Genomic DNA, 9,504 nt, shown 5'->3' with positions numbered 1-9,504 from the left:
AATAATAGTGTAAATATAAAATTATATATGTGTTCGATTTTTCTATAATGTTTTTTTGTTTCTATGTGTGAAAATATTTTTTGTTTAATATAATAAATATGCAATATTGTATTTGTGCCAAATGTTTTTTTGTAAAATTTATGTATTTTTCATTTTTGTGTATTTATATTTTATTAATTTTTATTATTTAATTACGACATTAAAGGTTGACACATTTGGCCCAAAAGTTGTACTATTGATCTCCGTCAAACATGAAAATAATTTCGTTTTTCGGTTAATTTTAGATTATGTATTTCATTTTCATCATCAATAAAAATAAGGGCAAATTTCTTAAATTACCCTTATGGTTTAGCTAATTAACTAACTCTATCCTTACTGTTTATCTATTGTCTTAAAGTACCCCCAAGTTTTCTAACAATTGGCATCATTACGGAAAAAAAAATAAAAACAAAAAACAAAATAGCACATTTGCCCTCCACTATTCATCAAAATTTCAAAATAAAACCCAACTTATGAAAATTTTCAAGAGCTGGAATAAACCTATCAAGGGCTGTCATCTTTCCCTAAGCTGTTTTTTGTTCGCAACTACAATATTGAAAAAATGTCCAAGCGAGCTGGGGTGTTTCCATGAAAGGGTATTGGGGAGTCGTCTAGGGGGTGGCTCTAGTTTTCCTTAGACACCAATATATTCCATGGTTTTTTGTGTTTTAGACAGGTGTAGATTGATTGATCAATGTTCAAAATTAGAAAGTTAATTATTTAGAAATTAGTTCTAAAAGCAAGGACCAACATGCCACAGGCACGACTTGATTGATTATTATTATAGGTTTTCGAATCTCGGACGACTAATTGATTCATAGTAATTTTTGGTGTTGAGTATTTTTGGTTCTATCCATATTGTAGTTGTGAAAGAAAAGACTCTGAAGCCAATTTTCTGGTGCATCTCTAACAGCAAAAATGTTCACATTTCTCTTGTTTGCTCAAGAAATCAAGCTAGTAGGCGTTTGAGTTCAATTTCTCTCATGCCAATAGACAATTGATGTTGTCCAATTCGAGGTTTCTTGAACCAAAATCGTAGTTAGATGATCGTATCAAATGGCGAAGCCGAGGTGGAAGGATGAAGCCGGGCATCAAGATCTGAAATCAAGAAAAAGGTTAGAGGCCCGAGGAGTTGTTCCCCAAGTAGACACTCCGACGCTCAAGTCAGTGGAACGAAAGGTAAATGGTCAGGCCGTGCAGATGAGAACAATGCTTGTTTAAGCAAAAGAGGCAAGATAAAAGTCTGAAAGTCCAAAAGTCCCTTACCCTAAGAGGAGGTTACCTATTTATAGCCAAAGATCTATGTCCAATTTGGATGAGACTTTTGAGGTTGTCGGGATGAGGTTACCCGTCGAGATCTACGGGATAAGTCATCTTTCCTAGTGGAATTGCCTTCCTTGTTCGTACGGGACTCTCCTTCTTGGTCATGCTTATCCATCTTGCGTGGTGCTAACGTGGTTGAAGAGATAAGATGACCGTAGAGGCTACCACGTGGCATCCGTGGCCAGTTCAACCATAACCCAAACACCTTCATGCCAATAGACAATGAAGATTCGAAGGGACTTAAACCCTGTTTAGGGGATGCATTGAAGATGGTAAGAAAAAAAAACACAGTTTAAAGAGACAATCTAGAGGCTTCTAATTAGTATTTAGACCTCAGTCCTTGAACAGTATAAGTAAATTATAGTGAGTGGTGCATGGTGGGAGAAAAAAAATTGAAACATGGGTTTTTAGCCCAACTCCAACAAACACACCCATGTCCCTAATATATGGAGCAATGACACATGGAGCTCAAATTGGATGCATTGTCGTTCAAAGCAACAACCTATTGTGCTGCCCTCTTGTGACGGATCAGCCACCATCATCACCACTAGCACGCCATCTAAGTGTCTTCTTGTGTCTTGGGTTGGGTCATTGTACTCTTTTTGTAAAGGGGGTATGCCAATGACAATTATGTAAATAGTAGTATGAATATTCAGTATTTTGATGTATCATTCTATCACTTTCCCAAAAGCTTAACGTACTCTTTGAGGGGAGGTAAGTAGTCGAGTGAGTCATTAGCGTGTAAAGGTTAAGCATGAGATCCCCTTGACACTAAACTGTGAGCTTGTGCTTGCCACCAATTTATGCAATACAAAGAGCCTTTTGTCTAATCTGTGTGCATTTGTTGTTGCTTTGTTGCTTTCTTATTGGCTTCATAGGCTTACTCGTCGACTAACAAGTGCGCATGGGGCCCCAACACGTAGCCCTGTGACAGGCCCAATGAGTCCCTGTCATGCCTCGCAACAACACCAGCCCGACGAAGAAGCGAGATATGCTAGAGGAGATCCAAGAAGGTATCTCACATGTTTATGATGAGGATGAGCCTAGAGGTAGCTCTCCCAAGGACAAAGGCGCCAGCTCAAGGCCTAGCAAGCGTGACAAGTCGGTTGACAAGCTTGCGACCATGGACAAGCGCATCATGCGCTATGAAGCATTGGTTGGTGAAACTCGTGATCGTGTAGACAAGCTTTAGCTCAACCTTGAGACTGTGGCAGTGGTCGTTGGAAGATTGGAGGACTAGTCTGTCGACAACTCCAACAGGCCAGGCAACCCACTAGAAGACTTGGTGAAGTACCTACAGATCCAGCTCGACGACTTGAAGGGCGAATGGACCCTTTTGAAGAGACTGATGGCTAGTACAACCAATGCCCCTGCTGCTCCAGCCTCTCGAAAGATCAAAGTCCGTGAGCCTACCCCGTATGCAGGGACCCGAGATGCCCAGGAACTTGACAACTTCTTGTGGCAAATGGAACAATACTTCACCGCCGTCGAACTTGTTGAGGAGGCGACCAAGGTGCGTACTATTGTTATGTATCTTACTGATGTTGCTATGCTATGGTGGCGCAAAAGATGTGCCGATGCAGAGCGAGGATTATGCTCCATTGATACCTGGTCTGTGTTCAAGAGCGAGATAAAGCGCTAGTTCTATCTATAGAACGTGGAGCACCAAGCCCGTCGGAAGCTCAAGAACCTAAAGCACACGGGCTCATTGCATGAGTACGTGAAGGAGTTCTTCGCACTATCACTCGAGATCATGGACATGTCAGATAAGGATTTGCTCTTCAACTTTATGGATGGCCTACAACAATGGGCCGAGCTTGAACTCCAACGACGAGGTGTGAAGGACCTCGCCACATCCATGGCCGTTGCTGAACAATTGGTAGACAACAAGCGACCAAGCAAGGACGGCCCTAAATCCAACTCATAACAAGGCCAAGGGAATATAGGAGGTGATAAGAAACCTTACTATGGGCCCAAGGAAGACTCCGGGCCAAGTAAATCCAACACTTTTAAGTTTTACAAGAAACCTGAGGACACCTGGCTACAGGGGTGGCCAATTTGGGAAGAGGACACCTCCCTCACCATGCTTCATCTGTGAGGGAAAACATTGGACCAAGGATTGTCCTAGTCGGGGGAAGCTCAATGCCTTGCTTGCAAAGCTTAGTGATGATGAGCACAGCGAGGGGGAGAAAGAACCAGAGGAGACAAGAATGGGGGCTCTATGAAGACTCAATGCAATGAAGAAGAAGGTGAGCCCGCAAAAAGCACCGAAGTTCAAGCCGAAGGGACTGATGTATGTAGACATCCGCTTGAATGGTAAACCCACAAGAGCCATGGTGGATACAGGTGCTACACACAACTTTATCTCTATGGAGGAGGCATCCAGAGTAGAACTTGCACCTACCAAGGAAATTGGATGATTGAAGGTTGTGAACTCTAATGCCAAGCCCATACAAGGTGTAGCTCGTGGGGTGGTCCTGCAACTTGGTGACTAGGAAGGGAAGATGCTCTCAGCATGGAATTCTTAACTCAAGTAAAGGTGATGCCCATGCCCTTCCTCAATTCAATGTGCATATTCGAAAATCAGGCTCCTTGCATGGTTCCGGTTGTGCTAGAGACCAAGTCCACCCCCAAGATGCTCTCAGCATTACAACTCAAAGATGGAGTGTGGAAAAGAGAAACCACTTACTTTGCCACATTGGTGGACTCCGACCCGCCTAGCCAACCAACTGGGCATATCCTGCAACAAGTACAATAGTGCTAGAATAATTCAAGGATGTCATGCCTCCCACATTGCCGAAGAATCTTCCCCCAAGGAGAGAAGTTGATCACAAGATTGAGTTGGAGCCTAGAACCAAACCACTGGCACGCCCGCCATATAGAATGTCTCCTCCTGAGCTGGATGAGCTCTGAAAGTAGTTGAGTGAGTTGTTGGATGTTGGGTTGATTCAACCTTCTAAGGCCCCTTTTGGAGCATCGGTCCTATTTTAGAAGAAACATGATGGATCTCTTCGGCTTTGTATTGACTACCAAGCTCTCAACAAGCTCATCATCAAGAATAAGTACCAAGTACCCCATACCTTTGTTGGCCGACCTCTTTGACCAGCTCAGCCAGGCCAAGTACTTCACCAAGCTAGACCTGAGGTCAGGGTACTATCAAGTGCGTATAGCCGAAGGTGATGAACACAAAACAACTTGTGTTACCCGATATGGGTCCTTTGAGTTTCTTGTCATGCCCTTTGGGCTCACTAATGCTCCAGCCACCTTTTGTACATTGATGAATAGGATATTTCATCCCTACCTAGACCAATTTGTTGTTGTGTATATTGATGATATTGTAATTTATAGTAGAACCTGGGATGTACATGTTGACCACCTCCGTACTGTTTTCCAGGGTTTGTGAGACAACAACTTGTTTGTTAAGAAGGAGAAATGCTCTTTCACCACAGAAGAGGTGGCCTTCCTCAACCATGTGATTCGAGCAGGCACAATCAGCATGGATTAAGCTAAAGTCAAGGCCATTCAAGATTGGGCACCTCCCACCAGGGTCACCGAGCTTTTGATGAAGAAGACTAGCACTTGGACCTGGAATGAAGTTTGCCAAACAGCTTTTGATGATTTGAAGAGAGCTGTCTCGGCAGAACCTATCCTCGGCTTGCCAGACCCTAGCAAGCCATATGAGCTACATACAGATGCTTCTGACTTCGCCATTGGTGGGGTCTTGATGCAAGAAGGGCATCCCATCGCCTATGAGAGCCGCAAATTGAATGACACAGAGAGGAGGTACACTGTGCAAGAGAAGGAGATGACAACCATCGTCCATTGCCTCCGCACATGGTGACACTACCTGCTTGGCTCCAAATTCGTGGTTAAGACTGACAACATAGCTACTAGTTACTTCCCTCTAGAAGCAAAATCAGACTGGATCTCATTGAGCGCATCAAGGAAGTACTCCAGAAAGACCCCATTGCTCAGAGTTTATTGACAGCGGCTCGTGAAGGGAAGACTAGGCGATTTTGGGTTGATAAAGGCCTTCTTTTGACAAAGGGAAGGCGAATGTTTGTACCGAGAGTTGAAGACTTGAGGAAGACTCTCCTACGTGAATGTCATGACAGCTTATGGGCAAGGCACCCTGGGTGGTAGCGTACCTTGACCCTTCTACAACATGCCTATTATTGGTCTCATATGGAGGAAGATGTTTGGGAATACACGAGGATGTGCCTGATTTGCCAGCAAGACAAGCCTGAGCGCGCCAAGCCACTTGGACTCCTACAACCTCTTCCAACGCCCTCACAACCTTGGGAGAGTGTTTCCATGGACTTCATCAGCGGTCTTCCTAAGGTGGGAGACTATGCATCAATTGTTGTTGTTGATAGATTTTCCAAGTATACCACTTTCATCCCAGCACCAAAGCACCTTTTAGCTGAAGACACGACATCTTTTCTTCAAGCATGTTGTGAAATATTGGGGAATCCCACATAACATTGTTAGTGATCGGGATCCCCGATTTACTAGTGCTTTCTGGACAGAGCTATTCAAGCTTCTTGGTTCAAACTTGAACTTCTCCAGCAGCAACCATCCAGAGTTAGATGGGCAGACAAAGCGAATGAACTCCCTCCTTGAAGAGTACCTCCGCCATTTTGTATCAGCTACACATAAGAATTGGGTTCGATTACTAGACATTGCACAGTTCTCTGTCAACACACAAAAGAGCTCCTCCACCAATCAGAGTCCTTTTGAAGTCATCACCGACCAACTACCAAGATGTCCGCACAGCATCGTCGACAACCATCAAGGAAGAAGCCCTCAAACCTTCACTTTCACCAATGAATGGAAAAAATGCCTTGACATTACAAGAGCCTCACTAGAGAAAGCCTCCAAAAGAATGAAGAAATGGACCGATTTAGGTAGACAACCCGAGAACTTCCAATTAGGTGACCTGGCCTTAGTAAAACTCTATACCCATTGCCTTAGGTTTTTTTGAAGAGTACACCCTGGGCTTGTGAGAAAAATGAGGGACCCTGTGAGATCCTATCCAAAGTAGTACATCAGCCTATAAACTCAAACTACCCCTTGGCTAAAAGTCCATCATGTCTTTCATGTAAACCAACTTAAACCCTACCATGCTGACAACCAAGATACCTCCTGAAACCAAAGCCAACGCGCACATCCAACTTACCAACCACCCAAGAACCGATTCCTTGACTCCATCCTCAACCATAGGTTGTCCCAATCCTCCCAAACACCAAAATGGGAGTACTTGGTGAAGTGGAAGGGACCTATAGAAGAAGTCACCTGGGAGCTTGCTGAAGACCTCCTTCTGTTCGCAGTGAAGTTGGACGAGTACTTGAGGAAGAATCTTCAAGGACAAAGATTGAATTGAGTGGGGGAGACTGTGATGGATCAGCCACCATCATCACCACTAGCACGCCATCTAAGTGTCTTCTTGTGTCTTGGTTTGGGTCATTATACTCTTTTTGTAAAGAGAGTATGCCAATGGCAATTGTGTAAATAGTAGTATGAATATTCAGTATTTTGATGTATCATTCTATCACTTCTCCAAAAGCTTAACGTATTCCTTGAGATGAGGTAGGTAGTTGAGTGAGTCATTAGCATGTAAAGGTTAAGCACGAGATCCCTCGACACTAAACTGTGTGCTTGTGCTTGCCACCAATTTATGCAATACAAAGAGCCTTTTGTCTAATCTGTGTGCATTTGTTGTTGCTTTGTTGCTTTCTTATTTGCTTCGTAGGCTTACTCGTTGACTAACGAGTGCCGCACCGGGCCCCAACACATAGCCCCGTGACACTCTGGTCTAATTGGCTCTCTCTGAAGTTTGAATTGAAAACCCATAACGATCTCCCATTTTTTTGTCAGAGATGCCTTTTTAGATTCTCCACTCTTTATGATGGGATTTCTATTGAAACAATTTGGGTCGTGGAGATTGTATTTACTATTTAGTCGACTGGTGTATTGGGTTAAGTTGTATGGTTTAATTGGGACAGAGGGTAATTTTGGATTTTGAAAAAGTTTTATGCTAGGTGGTGTTATATGTGTATGGATTGTGATGAAACATTAATGGACGTTAACAGTAGGGGTAAAGTTAGTCAATTGTTAGAAAACCTGAAGTACTTTTTTGAACTAAAATTATCTTCTATTTATTTGTTTGAATAAGGGTATAAAAGTCACTTTATTATAGGCTAGCCTTAATAGCTACTATAATGGCCATATTTATGTATTTAATCCATCTCTAATTAAAAGGATTGAAAATATAACTTCAATTATTACTTTCAACATCATTTAATCCCCTGATCCCCTCTCATTAAATCTTACACGTGAGGTATTAAATCCCACTTTATTTTATTAAATCTTATATTTTTAAGTTATTTTTCACTAAAAAATGTTACTAACTATATTTATGTCAATATTTTTAACAGTATAAATCCATATATTTTAAAATTGACTGAAAAACAAAACCATTCATTATCAAGTGGTGGTTAAGCAATCCAACCATCAGAATCAAATTGATCAATCTACGAAGTCATAATTAGGTAATAACATTTTTAAAATAGAAATAAATATAGAAAATTACAAGAAAATGTAGAAAAATTAGACACGTTTATATAATCAAATTAAAAAATAAGTGTAATAAACAATAATTATTTATTGATAATAAGAATGAAATACATAATTTAGAATTGGCTAAAAGTGAAATATAAAAATTAATAATAAATAGTTCAACTTTTGGACTAAATGTATCAAACTTTAACATCATAAATAAATAGTAAAAATAGAAAAATAGAAAACACATATTTTGCAAAAAAAAAAAAAAACATTCAGACACATGTATAATATCATATATTTATCCTATTAAACAAAAAGTAAGTGTAAAATATCAAATGTAGTTTTACACACAAAAATGCAAAAAAGAAAAAAAAACTATAGTAAAAATTGAACACATATATAATTCTATATTTACACTACTATTAAAAATATGAATAACATTATGGAATTTTATTTTGAATAAAATACTCATTTTTTTTAATTTAATCCCGATTTAATTGTAATGTTTAAATTGTAAATTGAACTACTACTTTTTATCACATTCAATTCACTTTATTTAAATCTTACTTTTTTTTTGTATAAATGGATAGTAAAAAGATACACAAAAAAATAAAACATTACAAAATGAAGAGTCTAGCCAAGCATTAGGGGTGCGAATGGATCAGATCATGATCCGACTAGGTGTAAACGGCCCACGAGGCCCGTAGCGGCCAAGTACGACCCGTCCGAAATATAGCTGTTGCCCCTCCCCCCAACAGCTAGTTTTAGCTTTTGGGGGGGTTTACAGAAATACCCCCTCCCCAACAGTTATAAACAGTCATATTAGGGGGTATTTATGTATTTTGCTTACGGGGGAGAAAAAATGGCATAAATGCCCCCCAATAGTTATATAACAACTAGTTTAGGGGGCTTTTTGGGTAAAGTTATAAATAACTTTACAATTACCAAAATACCCCTCCCAACAACTAAATAATAATTAGTTTTTTGGGTATTTTGGGCAATTTAATTATGTTCAGTTCCTATAAATAGCCCTATCCTCCACCAATCTCATCAAACCAATTCAACAATTGCCTTAATCTTCTCTCTCTCTCTCTCTCTCTCTCATACATTCTCAATTCTCTGCAATCTAAGTAATTTTGACTAGCTGATTGTCTGATTTTCCATTCTTCAATTCTTAACTTTATTGAATTTTCAACTTTCAACAAGAATAAGGCTTGCTCAACCAGCTCAAGTATCTCAATTTGGGAGGCTTGGACATTGAAAGGCTTCAATCGTTGAAATAAAGCTGGGATTTTGAATCGGAAATCCGGGTAACTCGAATTATATTAATTTTTATCTTTTTAGAATTAAAAAAAATAGCTGGCTCTTCCAAAAACCGATTCCCCAACATGTTCACCATTGATGATATTCAATCGCATCATGATAGTATTACCACTGATGCGATTGATATCGATGAAAGTGGAACTTTACTAGGGGAAAAAGGAGGGCCTCTAAGTTGAGTAGTCCGATTTGGAAAATTTTCAAAGTATAGGATATTGAGGGAAAAGGAAAAAGGGCAGTTTGCCAAAAAAGTAGGAA

The sequence above is a fragment of the Nelumbo lutea genome, chromosome 5 (assembly GCF_056320005.1).
Source record: "Nelumbo lutea isolate HS-2025 chromosome 5, American lotus-T2T, whole genome shotgun sequence".
NCBI lineage: Eukaryota > Viridiplantae > Streptophyta > Magnoliopsida > Proteales > Nelumbonaceae > Nelumbo > Nelumbo lutea.
The sequence above is the reverse complement of the archived record's forward strand: the minus strand, read 5'-3'. Positions refer to the sequence as shown.